At 38.8% G+C, this 19,681-nt stretch overlaps 1 pseudogene; it reads left to right on the top strand.

The window, feature by feature from the left end:
• Positions 1–1,382: 1,382 nt before the first annotated feature.
• On the top strand, positions 1,383–18,580 carry LOC105873894 (large ribosomal subunit protein uL30 pseudogene; annotated as a pseudogene).
• Positions 18,581–19,681: the final 1,101 nt, after the last annotated feature.

Genomic DNA, 19,681 nt, shown 5'->3' with positions numbered 1-19,681 from the left:
AGGCTAGCTTATGCTCTGACAATAAACAATTTCAAAATCTCAGTATCTTAATAAATATTTGTTCCTTGCTTATACACAATCTACTATGGGACAGGCTTAGAGCCATCCTCTAACCAGTGTCTCAGCAATCCAGACTACTTTGCTCTTGTAGTTCAGCCATCTCAACATGATACTCTACTTTCACAGGGGAACAAAGAATCTATAGTATCATGCAGCGATTTTTCACTGCCTCAGCCCTCTCACTTCCATTCACATTTCACTAGCTAGACCCTCTCCCATGGCTCCACCAAACTGCAATGGTACAAGGGAGAACCATATATTAGGAACTATTAATAATGCCTTCCTAGGGTGAGTTTCACTGCTTCCAAACTTGCTTATGATAATATTATTAGTTTTCCACCTATGTAATGAAACTCCATAAAATATATTCTTAGAGTATATTCTCAAAATAATGTGTGTAATATTTGGGGGGATATTAAATCAATAGATTTTCCTTCCTGATAATCCCTAGTTTTGGTGGGCCCATTATTACTCCCACTGATGGAATCAATGGAAATAATTGCCTCTTCGGAAGGACAACCCTGCTGAAAACAGCTTTGAATTTTAAAATAATGTTTCAAGTCCATGTTGAGACAATAGCCTGAAAGTAAGCACCTGGGATTTTGGAGGAGCCTTTGCTGAGGAGAAAAAAAGCTTACAAAAAAAAGTTCAAATGACTAATAATTTTTACAATGAATGAGAGAGTAAATAGGATAAGGATTTGATGTGAGGGAAGTTCCTACAGTTCAAGAAAGAGAAAGCCCTTTTGGTGCTGAGAAGAAGAGTCTAAGTGAGAGAAAGAAAAGGGTAAAAGGTAAATGTGTCCACACTTCTTTACACCACATTGTCAGGATAAACCTAGAGTATGGAGTGCAGGGTAAAACCTGGAGGGAAGGAGGCATGGAGTACGAACACCCAAATAGACTTGGTAAAATCGAAAACATGAAGATGGTTCCCACATCACTTGGGGAAACAGCCTGCGTATGCTGTGTATAGAATGAAAAATGGCAACGTTGTAGGGCAGGGGGTACTGGGTTTTTTGCAATATGTAATGGAGAACTATTTTTCTCATTTATTTGCATATTTCACTTTTTTTTTTTTCCTTGAGACAGAGTCTCACTCTGTTGCCCTGGCTAGAGTGCCACAGTGCTATCATAGCCCACTGCAACCTAAAACTCCTGGGCTCAAGCGATTCTCCTGCCTTATCCTCCTGAGTAGCTGGGACTACCATCTTGGGAGGCTGAGGTGAGAGATAGCTTGAGGTCAGGAGTTCAAGACTAGTCTGAGCAGCATGACAGAAAAATTAGCCAGTGTGGTGGTGCATGCCTGCAGTCCCAGCTACTCAGGAGGCTGAGGCAGGAGGATCACTTGAGCCCAGGAGTTTGAGGTTGCAGCAAGCTATGATAATGCCACTGCCCTCACAGCTGGGCAATGAAGCCAGATCCTGTCTCTTAAAAAACAAACAAGAGACACAAGAGATCTTGCTTCCTCTCTCTAACTCTGCCATGTGAGGATACAGCAAGAATGTGCCCATCTGCAAAGCAGGAAGATGGCCCTCACCAAAACCCAACCATGAAAAATAAATGTTTGTTGTTCAAGCCACCCCAGTCTATCGTAATTTGTTTAGCAGCCTGGAATAAGACAACAGGCAAATGAAAACAATAAGATGCAGGGGTTGTTACTTTGATACCAGATAACTGAAGCCAGAAAGACTATGTGATCAAGGACTTTTCATAATACTAAAGGCTAAAATTATCCAGGAAAAAAAATGTATCTAAAAGCCACAGTAAAGTTAAAACTTTGAAATATCTGTGTATCAAATAACCCAAATATCTATGTGCCAAATGACACAGCAACTACCATCATAAAAAAGAAACTACAGGATTAACTTTCCAAGTAATAATTGCTAATCTTTGGCCAACTCTACAAGTAGCTAAGGGAATTAAAAAGAATATTGTTCAGGGATGATCCAAAGAAGATACATTTGGAAACAAGATAGACTGCTCTGAATAATAATGTATAATATTAACCTTATGAGAGATGTGCCCTTGTGTATGATAAGACAGATGAGAAAGTATGTATCTTCTATCTTGTCGTAAGGCTGTACTCTCTATGAAAAATAATATTTGTTTTTGCAAGATGGCAATTCAATCATCACCTGCAGCTCAATTAGAAGAACAAAGAGGCTCATCTACACCTCACAGCAGAAGTGAGTTCCTTCACCTACCCTGTACTTTTTTCTGCAACCTGGATAGGCAAAGCTCCCCATCCTAACTTGGAGTATGAGAGAACTCCCCTGCCCTTACCCAAGCACACCCTGCCCCTGGATATTAGTCTAGCCTAGTGGTTCTCAAACAGATAATTTTGCCCTGTGGGGCACAAGTAGCACTATCTAGAGACAGTTTTGGGTGTCACAACTTGGAGGAGGAGGAGGAGGATGCCACTGACATCCAGTGGATATAGGCTAGGGTTGCTATTAAACATCCTACAATGTACAGGACAGTACCAACAAAAACAAAAAATTACCCAGCCCAAAATATCAGTAGTACCAAGGGTAAGATTCACTTGAGAAGCATACTGCTCAGAATAGGCTTGAAACTTTGAGGACTATAGTGCTGGGAGTGCTGTCTCATGCATTTTAGAAGGGGTAGGTTGTTCCAAAGAATATCTGAAGGCTTGCTTTGAGAGATGAGAAGAAGGAAGCATTGTTCGGAGATATTGGGGCCTAGGAGCAGGGGAGAAAAATGAGAAAGTGGACTACACCAATGAGGGTTTCCATTAAAATGGAATTTCCAGTTCCTCTTTTTCTGACTGGAACCATGGAGGATGCAGAAGAGAAGAAAAAGAAGGTTCCTGCTGTGTCAGAAACCCTTAAGAAAAAGCGAAGAAATTTCCCAGAGCTGAAGATCAAACACCTGAGAAAGAAGTTTGCTCAAAAGATGCTTCGAAAGGCAAGGAGGAAGCTTATCTATGAAAAAGCTAAGCATTATCACAAGGAATACAGGCAGATTTACAGAACTGAGATTCGAATGGCTAGGATGGCAAGAAAACCAGGCAACTTTTATGTACCTGCAGAACCCAAATTGGCATTTGTCATCAGGATCCGAGGTATCAATGGTGTGAGCCCAAAGGTCCGAAGGGGGTTGCAGCTTCTTCACCTTCGCCAGATCTTCAATGGAACCTTTGTTAACCTCAACAAGGCTTCAGTTAATATGCTGAGGATTGTAGAACCATATATTGCATGGGGGTACCCAAACCTAAAGTCAGTAAATGAACTAATCTACAAGTGGGGTTGTGGCAAAATCAATAAGAAATGAATTGTGTTGACAGATAACAATTTGATTGCTCGATCTCTTGATAAATATGGCATCATCTGCATGGAGGATCTGATTCATGAAATCTATACTGTTGGGAAATGCTTCAAAGAAGCAAATAATTTCTTGTGGCCCTTCAAGTTATCATCTCCACGGGGTGGAATGAAGAAAAAGACAACGCATTTTGTAGAAGGTGGAGATGCTGGCAACAGGGAGGACCAGATCAACAGGCTTATTAGAAGAATGAACTATGGTGTCTACCATGATTATTTTTGTAATCTGGCCAGTTAATAAACAGTGACTGCTTTCAAATTGGAAAAAAAAATGGAATTTCCATTAAAATTCTTGAAGACATTTCCATTAAACTGAGGAGAAAGTCATTGTCATTTTCTTTGTTGGCTTAATCCTCATTAATGGGAGTATGAAGGAACAAGACAGCAAAGAATGTGACTGACCCCATATTCAACCCTCTGCTGACCCGACAGACAGGAAGTTATATCCTGTCCTGAGGACTCTGTCCAGGGGTTCCAAGTGGTAACCAGCGGCAACATGATGAGTGGTTTATGCAAACATCTCTGATGATGCTCTCATCAGAGCACCAAAACGAATACTCATGGGAGGAGCACGTCTGGGAGTACAACTAAGGGGTTTAATACAACATCTTCTGTCTGGTAGGTGTTGTGGTCCTTCTACTCCCACATACCTTCACCCAGTCACCCTTCTGATCCTGATCCTCACCTGGGGGTCCTCATCTCTTTCTCTCTGTTTTTTATCTTAAGCCTTAAGGGATAAGGATATGACTCAGGCCTTAGATCATTAGTGTAATCTTATCCTCAAGCTCCAGTAGTTCAGGGGGGAAAAAAATATGACCCAGTTCTGGTCATTGAGATATAAAAAGAGGTTTGTCAGAGATACCAGAGAAGAAAGTTTCTTTTATCTTTTGAGAAAATTTTTGAAAGTGATCTCTCTTTCCCTAGATGTGGATGAGGAAATGTATCTCTGCCTGTTGGAGTTCTTAACTTGCACACGATAGAAATGAACTGTGGATAGTCTGAACAGGAAAAGAATTTATTAAAGAATATCAGGGAGTTCCCAGAATCTCTGGGAAGGCCAGAGAATTATGCTTTAGGGCTACACAGCAGAATATATCCTATTGCAGAGCTTCTCTAGGGAAAACACCACTGCTGTCCCATTGAGCACAAACACCCCATGGCAAAGGGTGCTGAACCTTAGGGGCTTTCACCTGAACCTCTGCAACTGCTGCTTCTGGGGATAGTACTGCCAGCCTACCAGAATGGTTTCTGCATGGTTCTTGCATCTTCATATCATCAGATTTCACAGAGGGAGACACTAAATTTGATCCTACTTTTTAATATTTATTAACCTGTTAGGTGAAAAGTACCATCTCATCGAGCTTTTAATCTTTATGTTTAATAGATGAATGAATTATGAATGAAATCAAAACTCTTATAAGCGTTATCTATATTTCTTTTTCTATTAACTGCTTGTTTTTATCCTTTGGAAATTTTTTCTGCTGGATTACTCGTTGACTTATTAACATTATTATTTATTGACTTATAAATGCTCTTTGTTTTATTAATCATCCATTTGTCATGTATTCTACGTTACCCTTTTGTCATTTGTCTTTTGGGGTGTGTGCGTGTGTGTGCATGTATAATATATATATATACACACACACATATCTGTTTTTAACATTCAAATTAAATAAGTATACACAGTAAATCATGTGTACTATGTTTGTGTCCTTTCATGGTAGGGTCAGGAACAGAGTCCAAAGGATTAATGCTGCTTTTAACTGGCTTTAAAAAAGAAAGATGAGAAACTGCTATAGTCCACACAAACCCCAGTCTCTGCCTCCTCTGCTCCACAAGGTGTCACTGTTGGAACACACTATTGTGTGTTGCTATATCAAGACCTTTCACAAGATGGAGCTATTAAAACTTAAGTGCTCTGACAACCTGTGTTTCCAAAGTTACAAACACAAAAGGGTCTTTTTCCTGAGACACACACCTGTGATACGAGGTAAAAGGTGTAGGGGCTGAGCTATAAACCTGTCCTTGCAGCCAGCAATGTTAAGCCCAAGCAAGCAGTCCAGGCTCCCCTCTCCTTCATGGTAAATTTCTCCTAGGTAAGCTCTTTTGCTGCCATCTCAGGCCAGCGCCACTTCAGTCCATCAGAGATAATATAATAGTATCGACTCTCCTAAAGGAAGTAGTTGGGGTATTAATAATTGCCTTCCCAGAAGGCTCCTTAGTCCATAGGAAAATTTTCCAACTTTCTCCCAGCAATCTTCAAACTCTTTGTATGAAAGAGCTGCATTGTCAACTCCCAAATGTCCCACTACACCCTCCCCCTCTTTTCCTTATATCTACCTAATTAAAACAAATCCCTCAGTGTGGCTTCCAGAATTAAGGGCCACTGGGAGATCTCCACTAACAGGGATGCATCTGACAATTATAAATGGTAGTTTATTATTGCAAATAAAAATGTAAAATTTTACCTTGCTGAGCAACTTATGAATATATAAAAATGGGACTTTACCAAATGTGTTACTTTAAAACCTGTTTTCTTTACTTATTTGAGGCAGTTTATTCCAGTGGATAAGAGTATCTGGAATCCTGACTGCCAGAGTTTGCATTCTAACTACAATATTTATCAGCTGTGTGACTCTGAGCCAATTACTCAACATCGCTAAGCCTCAGTCTTCACATCAAAAAATGATAAATAATACTACCTACCCCAATGGGAATTGAATAAAATATGTTAAATACTTGTCAGGTTGCCTGACACACAGTGCTCAATGTTAGCTGCTAATGCTGCTAAAATTATTATTTTATCACTTTCATTATTGAAAGCCCCTCTTTGTATCTCCTCAATGTCTGAAAGTGAAAATAGTTCATCCCTAGGAAGAAAACAACCTTTGTACTAGTAAATATGGACAGAGCTCAGAGAATTATTTAAAATTTTTTTCTCACCAAATCTCATTTCAGCTCCCCATAGGTCAGCTTCTTACCAATACTGACCACTTTTTATACCATAACTTTAATACTACATTTTTCTTTTAAAAGAAGAACTTTGGGCCAAGCATGGTGACTCATATCTGTAATCCTAACACTTTGAGGCCGAGGCATGAGGATTGCTTGAAGTCAGGAGTTCAAGACTAGTCTGAGCAAGAGCGAGATCCCTGACTCTACAAAAAAATAGAAGCAATTAACCAGGTGTGGTGGCACATGCCTGTAGTCCCAGTTACTTGGGAGGCTGAAGCAGGAGGATCACTTAAGCCCAGGAGTTTGAGGTTATAGTGAGCTATGATGATGCCACAGCACTTTAGCCTGGGCAACAGAGCAAGACTCTGTCTCAAAAAAAAAATTTTTTTTTTTTTTGCTGTTGTAACAAATTGCTACTAACTTAGTAGCTTAAAACAACACAAATTTATTATCTTACAATTCTGGATGTCAGAATTCCTAAATCAAGGTGTTAACAGGGCTATGTTCCTTCAAGAGGCTCTAGAGGAAAATCAGGGTTGCTAGAGGCAGCCTGAATTCCTTGGCTTGTTGCCCCTTTGTCCATATTTCCATATTTAAAGTTACCATATCTCTCTCTATCTCCCAGTCTATTTCTATCTCTCTCTCTCTCTCATACCTATGTAACACATGCACACAGACTTCCTACCATCCAGTTATAAGGACCATCATAACTACATGGGGCCCACCTAGATAATACAGGATAATGTTCCAATTTCAATATCCTTAACTTGATCGTATCTTCAAAGTCTCTTTCCCATTTAAGGAAACATATTCACAAGTTTTAGAGATTAGAATGTGTTCATCTTTGACGGACCAATCTTCTATCTATCTACTACATCTCCCAATCACATAGTCTCTACTAAACTGACAGAGTAATCTGAGAATGAGGAAGTCATGGAATACAGAAAATAGGAGATTCAACACAAAGAAAAGGAAGGGTCTTTTCAAGCCGGTGGTGAAATCATGCTGTCCAAATGACAACTGCAGAGCAGTCCTGATTGGTGCAATATGACAGGAGAGATAGCCGTGTCAATTGTTGTCCTCATCATGTTTTTGCCATTGTAACTAACATACTTTTAATGTGATGAAACTACTAGAGGATATGCTTCACCCAAACAGGAAATGAATAAATGTAGAAAGACGGATTAAGCGCCCAGAGAATCTAACTAGACCCATGATGCTAGATATCATGAACAAGAACCAACAGAAATAAGTGACATCAGACCCAACCCTAAAGGGCTCCAGATATTGGAATTATCAAACACAAATAGTAAAACAACCGTATTTACTGTGTTAAAGGACGCAAAAACTAAGCTTGAAAATTTCAACAGGAAACTGTAAAAAGTGATATTGCATAGTTTAAAAAGAACTAGGTAGGATTTGAAAACAGAAAGATACTATAAACCAAATTTAAGATCAGTGAATGGGTTTCTAGCAGATAGCAAACTGGAAGATATATTGAAAACACAATAATGAAATATTGTAACACTCTGCCAGGAATTATATTTGCATACATATAAGAATATAAACACTGAATATTGATTTGACCAACTATTGTAATATAACTATATTGAGAAGATTAAGGATAGTAGAAGAGAGAATGGCATTATAAGAGATAAATTCTAATCCACTATAATATCAAGTTGATAGGTAACAGCTAACAGCAGTAGATGCATATTATTTACCAATAAGTAGAGGTATAAATGTCAAAAGAGACAGCTAAAAGTTGCCTCTAGGGAGGAAGAATGAAGAAAATAAGGAGGGATAGGAAAGGGAAATGCTGTACTTTATCATAACATTTTTAGTACTGTTTGACTTTTTAAGTGTGTACATATTACTTTAATAAAAATTTGAATTAAAGATAAAGTAAAAAGCCGTAGGACTGGAGGAGATCATGAGGTAGATAGAGAGGAATATCTGAGTCCAGGGTTCCTCCAATGTCAGGAAAATGAAGGTGAATTAGCAAAAGAGACAGAAAGAGCAGCCAGAACCACAGGAGGAGAACCGTCAGGAGAGTGGTGTCCTGGAGGCCAAGTGGAGAAAATATTTTAAAAAGGAAGAGGATAATCAATCATGTCAAATGCTGTCAGTAAGAATGAAAATTGATCAATAAATTTGGTATCATCAGGGGTAAACTTCAAGAGCAATTTTGGTGGCACGAAAGCCTGATCTAAATGTGCCCAAGAGAGTACATGAGGATGGAAAGTGAAGATGGCAAGAACAGCAACTCTCTGGTAAGGGAAGGAGGATGGGCATTGGCGTGTCAAGAAAGAGTTTGTCTATGTAAATGTGAGCCTATGTGTGTGGTTTCAAATTAAAATATTTGAATGTTGATGGGAATGACCAGTTACGTTGTAGGCCAGAAACCTGCTTTATATCCATATTTTCCTAAAATAAATTCTACTAGATCAACCATCAACTCCAGTAGCAATAAAGAATAATTGCTAAATACCTTAAAGAGGTGTTTAGTTATGGCACACAGTGGACACTCAGAAAACTTTTCTTGAATGAATAGATATAATGCCAGCAGTTGTATGTGCTCTGCTAATATAAGCTCCATAACCAGTTAACCAGTATTTAAACTGGACTATAAAACTCCTAAATCTCTTCAAAGGGATACGTAATGTTGCCTATGTAAAAAAGAAACTCAAACACGTGTATTGAACTGGGAATTCATACTTGACGTGCAACTGATTTAAGCCCTCATTCATGTTGTTTCAAAGAAATATACTGTCAGATTCATTGAAGAAGAACTGAGTTAGGTAATGGCAAGTCAAGTTGCAATAATGAATGAAGATTATAGCCAAAAACATTACTGAGTTACAGCAGAGAAGATGTGGTTCAACCAGTTATAGGAGCTTTGAAGTGAACCATTTCACCCTGGCCCCAGGTGAAATTGTGAAACTGGCTCGGTCTGTCTGGGTGGCCCCTAGACCTCCCTCCCTCCTTCAACCCTTATTCTAGACTAACAATCCCCTCCTGAGCCTCTATCCTCTTCCTAACTTTTTTCCAAATTATAAAGAAAATACATGGTATGTTGAAATTACAGCCAAAGATATTCCTAATTCTTGTATCATGATAGCCTCAGAGCAAATTTCCCAGGCTATAGACTGAGAGTGCACCCCTACTGAGTTTACATAAGCTCTGATATTTTCCCTAGAAGTAAAGGCTATGATTTCTGGCCTTTATTTTCTACTTTTTTCCTAGATGTTTGCTTATCAAAAGTCCACCTTCCTCCTCCAGTATCATACAAGTAGTTAGAACTTGACATGGATGCAGTAGGGGAGGCAGTGCAGGGAAATATAGCTCTTCATATTCAGTAATTACAAAACAGCCCTCGAATTCAGGGCTTATTTGCTATGTAACCAACAGCTAAACATTTGGTTAGACAAGAAGATAATCCAAAGCAAACTGAATTGGGTATTTCTTTGGGCAACTTATTTAGAATCTTCTGTTCCCATGTCAATCAACCTACCCTTTTTAAAACTGTGAGTCATCATAATTCTCATTCTGACCAATTTTTTTTTTTTCTTTTACTCCTGGCAAGCTGTGACTGACCAGTATTTTAATACTTCACCACTAGGGGGAAAATGAGTATTGCATTTTGAATACATTCTTAACTGATGAAAGGGATTATTGAAGATTTAGTAAATTACTATGCTACAGCATAATACAAGACAGCCTTTTAATATTGTGTATCTGGATCTGGCATCTAGAACTGCTACAGCCATCTTTTACCCATAAAGAGAGTGATAAAAGAAGTTTTGTTGGGCTTTGAATATGCTCATTCAGATTTGCTTACTGCATGACCCTGAGTTTATAATGCAGCAATGAGTCAGAGCTCCAGAAGGCACCAGAACAACTCCTTTTCAGAAAGCTGGTCAGAGTCCGTAGAACAGCTGCCTGGTAGTAAATTTGCGGCTGTGCTATCTAGACTCAATAAACTGACTTGGGACATAGCGATCAGCTGTGCCAAACTCCACTATCAGCAACCAACTTTGAGCGGACAATCCATGGTGTTTCTAAACCAAGCAATCATTTTTCACAGTGAAAAATTTTGTGATTTCTGCCTTTATAGGTCCCACCATTGTCTTTGTTGGAGACACAAGCTTCAGAAGTCTGTGCTCCCTCTTATGTACCTATAAACATGTAAATCCTCAAGACTTTACATTAAATTTGCCTTCATGTTATTCTTTTCAGTTAAACACTCTGACCCAAAATGTTTATTTTTCTTTTGTCTGGAGGTCAAAACCGATACACCAAAGATGGCAAAGCAGAAAGAACCTGGTTCCTTGGTGATATCCTTATGTTAATATGAGTCCTCCTACCTCTGGACTTTTTGTTATGTGATATAATAAATTTCCTATTTTGCTTAAGCCACACTCAGTTGGGTTTTTTCTTATTTGTACCCAAAGTAAAAGAACTGATACCCCTTCTTTTGTTGCTCTATCAGAAACAGTGCCCCCCCATGCCATCACACACCGCACCATATCATCCTTTATTTCTCTTCATATTCTCTTCTGATCATTACCTGAAATTATACATTTATTTGTTTGTTTACTTGTTCATTGTCCGTGTTACCCACTAAAACATAAGTTCCCCCAAGACAGGGGCCTTGGCCTAGCCAGCTGCTCAGTGTCTAGAAAGTGCCTAGCACATTACAAATACTCAAAACTATTTGATAAATTAATGTCAGTTTTGTCCAGAGGATTGATTATATATTGTCTTAGGTTGGGTGTCCTAGAAGCAAAGCTTGAAACAGGGATCAGGAGCATGTGACTTATTGAAGAAATGCTCTTAGAAGAGGAGAATGAGAGTAGTAGGATAAGGCAAGCAGAGAAGCTAAACACAGATGTGGTCTCAGCTGAAGTCTAGCCTTAGCCTGATTCCCTGGGCAGCTGTTGAGCATGAACTGCACCATAGAGCTGGTAGCACTTTAAAGCAAGGGGGTCAGTTTTAGGGTTTTTTTACACCCAAGTCAATAAGCCATTGTGCACTGACTGGGGGAAGAAGGGGATTTTATCTCCCAGGCAAGTCAGTTTTCATTCAACCAACAGCAGTTCTCTCCAGAGAAGGGAGCAGTTGTGAGTAGTTGGCCTGCAATACTCACAACAGCTAGGGGTGGGCACACAGGTCTGGTAAAAAGGGATGTGACTGGGACGCCAACAATGTTCACAATACATATCTGGAAAATAAAAGCAACCCTAGAGAATTACTTAAAAAAAAAAAAATTAGAAGCAATAATAGAATTTGGTAAAATGGCAAGTTGTAAAGTTCATTTATATTAATAAAAATCAATAAAATAGCCCTAAACAATAACTATTGGAAAAATTTACTGGAAGAAACTATCTTATTTTAAAAACCATGAGCTGATTAAATATGTAAGTATTCACAACAACTGTATGGGTCTTAAATGAAGAAAACTTTAAAATTCTATTTGGGGACATAAAAGAAGACAAGTAAATTGAAAGACATAACATTTCTTGGATCAAGAGACTAAATTATATGTTAAATATATCAATTCTTCCTAAATCACCCTATAAATTCAATTAAATTCTAATTATAATATAAACAAGAATTTTTTACCTTGAAAAATAATTTTATAACTCATGGTAAATGGTGAAATTTGGAACAAAAAAGTGTGGAGAGAGCCTGGTCCTACCACAAATTGAAGTTATGATAAGTAAAGCACTTTAGTACTTGCAAAGAAATAGATAGATCTTTGGAACAGAATAAATGATCCCAAGTAGATCCAAATATATATGGAAAGTTAGTTTGCGATAAAGGTGGCATCTCAAATTTGTGGGAGAATAAGAAATTATTATTAATATGGCTTCAAAATCACTAGGTAACTTTTGGGGAGACAAAAATGCTGAATCCTACTTCACTCCTTAAGCCAAAATAAGGTCCAGAGGAGGAAAGATTTTAATGTAACTAGAAAATAGTATGGGAACATATATTTATTATGTAAAATGGGGAAACCTTACTAAGCAACACACAAAGACCAAGGACCATAAATCACAAACAAAGTCAAAGTTAAATGACTGAGAAAAATGTCTGTAACACATTTGGCAGGCTAATTTCCATACTTTATAAAGAGCTCTTATAAATCAATAAAATTGGGCTAGGATAAGGACAGACAGTTCAGAGAAAGAGAAATAGTTACAAGCAATAAACTCCTAAAAATAGGTTTAATGTCAGCCATAGTTAAAGGAATGCAAATCCAAACAATGGAAGATTTTTCTCCTTTGGGGTTGGCAAAATTTTAAAGTTTAATGCTATATGGTGCTAATGAAAGTGTGGGGAGACAGGGACACATATAGGATTGGTGGTATTGTACACTGGTGGGACTTTGCTAAGTAATTTGGCAGTCATTATCAATGTAAAATGCATATACCCTGGGTCTATCAAATTCACTACTAGAAATATTTCATAAGGCTATACTTGCAAAAGTTCACCAAGATAGAATGTGTAAAGATTTTTAGTGAAGCATCATTTGTAATAGAAAAAAACATAAACAACAATCTGAAAGCAATCAAATTTCCAAACAGTAGGGTATTGGTTTAATTGCTTATATGGAATACTCTGCAGCCATTTTTTTTTTTTTTTTTTTTTTTTTTGAGACAGAGTCTCACTTTGTTGCCCAGGCTAGAGTGAGTGCCGTGGCGTCAGCCTGGCTCACAGCAACCTCAATCTCCTGGGCTCAAGCAATCCTCCTGCCTCAGCCTCCCAAGTAGCTGGGACTACAGGCATGCGCCACCATGCCCGGCTAATTTTTTTTCTATATATATATATTAGTTGGCCAATTAATTTTTTCTATTTATAGTAGAGACGGGGTCTTGCTCTTGCTCAGGCTGGTTTTGAACTCCTGACCTCGAGCAATCCGCCCACCTCGGCCTCCCAGAGTGCTAGGATTACAGGCGTGAGCCACCGAGCCCGGCCCTGCAGCCATTTTTTTAAAGTATGAGGTAGATTAGTTTGTGCTGATATGGAAATGATGTACAATGGGATATTTGGTTTAATTAATTAGGCCCTTTATTAAAGAGTTGCCATTCACTGCTCATAGATTAGAATAATAATGAAACACATGTATAATTTTTAACTCACCTAAATAGTAGTGGTAAGGCAAAAGCTGTTATAGACTTGTGCTTAGGGACAGAATAGGACAGTTATTGAGACTACAGACTCAGTTATCTATCATTACATAACAAATATAACCCCAAAATATAGCAGCTCAAACAACAAATATTTATTATCTCACAATTTCTGCAGGGCAGAAATCTTGGAGTGGCTTAGCTGGATGGTTCTGGCTCAGGGTGCTTCATAAGACTGAAGTCCAGCTGTTCGCTCGGGCTGCAGGCATTTCGAAGCTCAAGTAGTGCTGGAGAATCTGCTTCCAAGCTCACTCGCTCTCTCTCTCTGTTTTTTCCTACTGATAGATACTCTTTTTATTTTTAATTTCAGAATATTACAGGAGTACACACGTTTTGGTTACATAATTTGCTTTTGTACAGTTTGTGTCAAAGTTATAACAGTGCCCTTCCCTCTTATATGGTTGTTGGCAGCCCTCAGTTCCTCCCTGGTTATTGGCTGGAGGCCCCCATTCCTTCCACGCAGATCTCTCCATGGGGCTGCTGGACATGGCAGCTGGCTTCCCCCAGAGCGAGTGATCCAAGAAAGAGGGGGGTGCACCCAAGGCAAAAGCCACAGTCTATGGCCGGGCGCGGTGGCTCAAGCCTGTAATCCCAGCACTCTGGGGAGGCCGAGGCGGGTGGATTGCTCGAGGTCAGGAGTTCGAAACCAGCCTGAGCGAGACCCTGTCTCTACTAAAAATAGAAAGAAATTAATTGACCAACTAAAAATATATATAGAAAAAATTAGCCAGGCATGGTGGTGCATGCCTGTAGTCCCAGCTACTTGGGAGGCTGAGGCAGGAGGATCGCTTGAGCCCAGGAGTTTGAGGTTGCTGTGAGCTAGACTGACGCCACGGCACTCACTCTAGCCAGGGCAACAAAAAGTGAGACTGTCTCAAAAAAAAAAAAAAAAAAAAAAAGCCACAGTCTAATCTCAGAAACGGCACACCAACACTTCTGCCATACGCTATGGGTCTCACGGTCCAACCCTGGTATAGCGTGAGAGGACCCTACATGAGATATGAATACCAACACGCAGGGGTGCGGGGCTATTTTGGAGGTTGGCTACCATACAGGCTCTACAGTCGGACTCCAGGGTTTGAATCCTGAGCCCCATGGGTCACTTAATACTGTCTGCCTCAGTTTATACATCTATAAAATGGGAATAATAACTATTTTTTGTGAGGACTAAAATAGCTAATATATTTGTAAAGTTTAGAATATAATTAAGGTATTTATAGGTGAATTATAGGACATCTGATATTTGCCTTAAATACTCCAGAAAAAACTGGGAGGGAGAATGATGATGATAAGTAGGTGTGGCAGAATGTTACAACGTTGATAATAGCTGCAAGTGGGTGATGCATTCAGAGAGGCTCTTGGGCACTCTTTTCTTTAATTCTTAAGTTTGAAATTTTCCATAATAAAAAGTTACATAATTTTTTACATCAAATGTTTAAAGCAGTACCTGGAACATTAAGCACTCAATAAATGTCAGTCATTATTTTTAGAATGCTGAATAGGCTGGATTTTTCTTTATTCAAGCGGTATAATTTCTTATACACTGGGTGTTTAAACATGTATACCTTATTTTGTATAAACTTATGATGTACAAGTGCAAGTGTCTTACATGCATAGCTTGTGTAGAGGTCAAGTCAGGACTTTTCGGGTATCTATTACCCAAACAACATACATTGTACCCATTAAGTAATTTCTCATCATCTACCCTCCCCCCACCGTCTCACCCTTCCGAGTCTCCGTTGTCTATCATTCCTCACTCTATATCCATGTGTGCACATTATTTAGCTTACGAGTGAGAACATGCGGTATTTGTCTGTGACTTTCTTGTTTCACTTAAGATAATGGCCTTGATTTCCATTTACATTGCTGCAAAAGGCATGACTTCATTCTTTTTTATAGCCCAATAGTATTCCAGGGGTTTTTTGTGTTTTTTGTTTTTTGTTTTTTCTGAGACAGAGTCTCACTTTGCTGCCCAGGCTAGAGTGAGTGCCGTGGCGTCAGCCTGGCTCACAGCAACCTCAATCTCCGGGGCTCAGCGATCCTACTGCCTCAGCCTCCCTAGTAGCTGGGACTACAGGCATGCGCCACCATGCCCGGCTAATTTTTTGTATATATATTTTTAGTTGGTCAATTAATTTATTTCTATTTTTGGTAGAGACGGGGTCTCGCTCAGGCTGGTTTCAAACTCCTGACCTTGAGCAATCCGCCGCCTCGGCCTCCCAAAGTGCTAGGATTACAGGCGTGAGCCACCACGCCCAGCCCCTTATTCCAGGGTTTATATATTATATATAATGCATTTTCTTTATCCAGTCATCCACTGATGGATACTTAGAGTGACTCCACATCTTTGCTATTGTGAATTGGGCTGTGATAAACATACAAGTGCAGGTATCTTTTTGATACATTGATTTCTTTTTTTTTGGGTAAATATCTAGTAGTGGGATTGCTGGATTGAATATTAGTTCTATTTTTAGTTCTTCGAGAAATCTCCATACTACTTTCTATAGAGATTGTACTAACTGACATTCCCACCAACAATGTATAAGAGTTCCTTTTTTTCATATCCTCACCAACATTTGTTATTTTTTGACTTTTTAATAGCCATCTGACTAGGGTAGGATAATATTTCACTGTGGTTTTAATTTCCATTTCTCTGATGATTAGTGATGTTGAGAACTTTTTCATATACCTGTTGGCAATTTGCATGTCTTCTTTTTAAAAATGTCTATTCATGTCCTTTGCCCAGTTTTTAATGGGATTATTTGTGTCTTTTTTGTTGAATTGTTTGAATTCCCTGTATGTTCTGGATATTAGCTCCCTGCCAGATGCTGTTTTACTTCATTTGCATTGCTATAAAGGAAATACCTGAGGCTGGGTAATTTATAAAGAAAAGAGGTTTATTTGTTGGGAGGCCAAGGCAGGAGAATCACTTGAGGCCAGGCCAGGAGTTCAAGGTCAGCGTGACAACATAATGAGATCCTATCTAATTTCAACATCAGATGCGTAGTTTGCAAATATTTTCTCCCATCCTGCAGGTTGTCTGTTCACTATGTTGACTATTTATTTTGCTGTGCAGAAGCTTTGTAGTTTAATTAAATCCCATTTGTCTATTTTTTGTTTTTGTTGCCTGTTTTTGAGGTCTTAGTCATAATTTTTTTTTTTTTTTGCCTAAACCCATATCCAGAAGAGTTTTCACTAGCTGTTCTAGTGTTTGCATAGGTTTGGATCTTTCATTTAAGTCTTTAATCCTTCTCGAGTTGATGATTTTTGTATATGGTAAGAGACAGGAATCCAGTTTCGTTCTTGTGTATACAGCAATCCAAGTTTCCCAGCACCATTTATTTATTTGTTTTTATTTTTATTTTTTTTACGAGATAGTAACTCTCTCTGTTGCCAGGGCTGGAGTGCAGTGGCATGATGATAGCTCACTGCAGCCTCCAACCCCTGGGCTCAAGCCATCCTCCTGCCTCAGCCTCCTGTGTAGCTGGTACTACAGGCACACACCACCAGGCCTGCCCAGTCTTTAAAATTTTTTTGTAGAGATGGGGTCTTGCTATGTTGCCCAAGTGGGTCTCAAACTCCCAGCCTCAAGTGATCCTCCCACCTTGGCCTCCCAAAGTGCTGGAATTACAGGCATGAGTCACTTCACCAGGCCCCAGCACCATTTATTAGAAACAGGTATAACTCTTTACTAAATAAAGGTCTTTACAATATTTATTTAAAAATTATCAATCCATTCAGCTATAATCATCTACCAGTGCCCGAGTAATCTTTGCAACTGCAATAATGCAGATATATATATTTTCTATATCTTATATATCCTATGAACCACAAGAGGGAGCCCATGTCTAGAAACACACAAAAAGTGATAGAATTTCAGTTGCCCCTTGAGCAACACTTGGTCAGCAGTACCTACCCGGCGCATTCAATAATCCACATTTAACTTTTGATTCCCCAAAACCTAAACTACTAATATCCCACCATTGATCACCTTACTGATAATGTAAACAGTCAATTAATGCATATTTTGTATATTATATATTGTATACTGTATTTTTAAGATAAAGCAAGCTAGAGAAAAATGTTATTAAGAAAATCAAAAGGAAAAGAAAATATATTTACTATTCATTAAGTGGAGGTGGATCATCATAAAGGTATTCTTCCTCGTCTTCATGTTGAACAGGCTGAGGAGGAGGATGACAAGGAGGGCTTGGTCTTGCTGTTTCAGGGTGGCAGAAGCAGAAGAAAAAATCCAGATATAAGTGGACCCGTGCAGTTCAAACCTGAGTTGCTCAAGGGTCAACTGTACTATTACCAAGAATGATAGTCCACTGAGCTACCCCTGTGAAGAAACAAGAGTTAACAATCCCCTGATATCAGCATTCTCTACTCCTTCCCTCAACAGAGAGGCCAACATTGTTTCTAAAAACTCCTTGAGGAAACTTAAACCAGAACCCTCCCAGTGTGAGAGGGTGGGCTGGGCTACCTTGGTAGGGAGTGATGTTGGGGGAGGGAAAATTGGGGCCACACTGTGGTAGGCCTGGTGTGGTGGCTGGAGCTTAGCTTTCCTTGTAGCACCCGGGAAAAGGGCCAGACTCAAAGAGCCTGCCTAACAGAAGCAAGATTCGCAACAATATTTGAGGGGTACTTAAAGGCATTTCTAACCAAAATATCTCATACTAGTTTGTTCTGGTGCCTGACATTATTTTCCTCACCAGGGAGATTCATGCAAGAAGGGAATAGAGAGATACCTGCATTGTCTTCCTTGTGGATTGGTGTAGTGGGAAGTTCAGAGGGGTTCCAGGACTTCAATTCCGCCTAGTAGTTAAAGAAGAAGATAAGGCAGAGAGACAGAGACGCAACCACTCATAATTGTAAACAAAGGCATCTTTCTCTCCAAGGTGGGAATAGCTTTCTTGATTTTTATGATTGTAAATGTAACACATGCTCATTAGAAAAATTCAGAAGATATAGAAAAATATGAACTCCGTGTATAATTTTAATGGGATTAGTCATGAATACTGTTTAATAACCTGCTTTTTCACCAATAATATATTTTGGACATCTTTCCATGAAAAATAAATGTCATTGTGGCCACAGAGTATTTTCCTGTATGAATATGTCAAATGTACTATTTATAGTACAGTTTTTAAATATAGAAATTCATATGTTCCTATGAGGTAATGAACATGGAACTTTGCTCATTAGTTCAATTATTTTCTTAGGATATATTTCTAAAATTGAAATTGTTGAGTCAAAAATTACATAATTTTTTTTTTTTTTTTTTTGGAGATAGAGTCTCTGTTGTTCAGATTCCAGGCGCATGCCACCATGCCTGGATAATTTTTTTCTACTTTTTGTAGAGACAGGGGTCTTGCTTTTGCTCAGGCTGGTCTTAAACTCCTGGCCTCAAACAATTCTTCTGCCTTGGCCTTCCAGAGTGCTAAGATTACAGGTGTGAGCCACTGTGCTCAGCCTAGAATCTTGATGCATATTACCAAGTTGCCTTCCTGAAATTAAGTACCAGTTTATATCCTTAGTAACAGAGTATTGACGATATCTATTTTCTACAACTCTATGAATTCCAGAAACTATCATTTTTTAATTCAACAAAATTCATTTCTTACTCAAAATTTTAAGAAACTTCCAAGCCCTAAATACCAATGATACTTTTTGAAAGTTTATAAAACAATAGGAGTCCATCAAACATTCAGCAATGTAAGTTTCAATAGACATGATTCTCAGACAATAAACTTTAGTTAAGGAAAGAGTAACAAATTAATAATTTGGCCGGGCACAGTGGCTTACGCCTGTAATCCCAGCATTCGGGGAGGCTGAAGCAGAAAGATCACTTGAAGTCAGGAGTTCAAGACAAGCCTGGGCAACATAGTGAGATTCTGTCTCTACAAAACATTTTAAAAATTAGCTGGGTGTGGTAGCATGCACTTGTAGTCCTAGCTACTTAGAAGGCTGAGGCAGGAGTATCTCTTGAGCCCAGGAGTTCAAGGTTATAGAGAACTCTGATTGGGCCACTGCACTCCATTCTAGACGACAGAGTAAGATCCTCTGTAGTAGTAATGAGGATAATTTTTTTGGTAACATCTGATAATTATTTATCACCATGTAT

This window comes from Microcebus murinus, chromosome 1, assembly GCF_040939455.1.
Source record: "Microcebus murinus isolate Inina chromosome 1, M.murinus_Inina_mat1.0, whole genome shotgun sequence".
Lineage (NCBI taxonomy): Eukaryota > Metazoa > Chordata > Mammalia > Primates > Cheirogaleidae > Microcebus > Microcebus murinus.
This window is presented reverse-complemented; position numbering and strand designations above follow the sequence as displayed.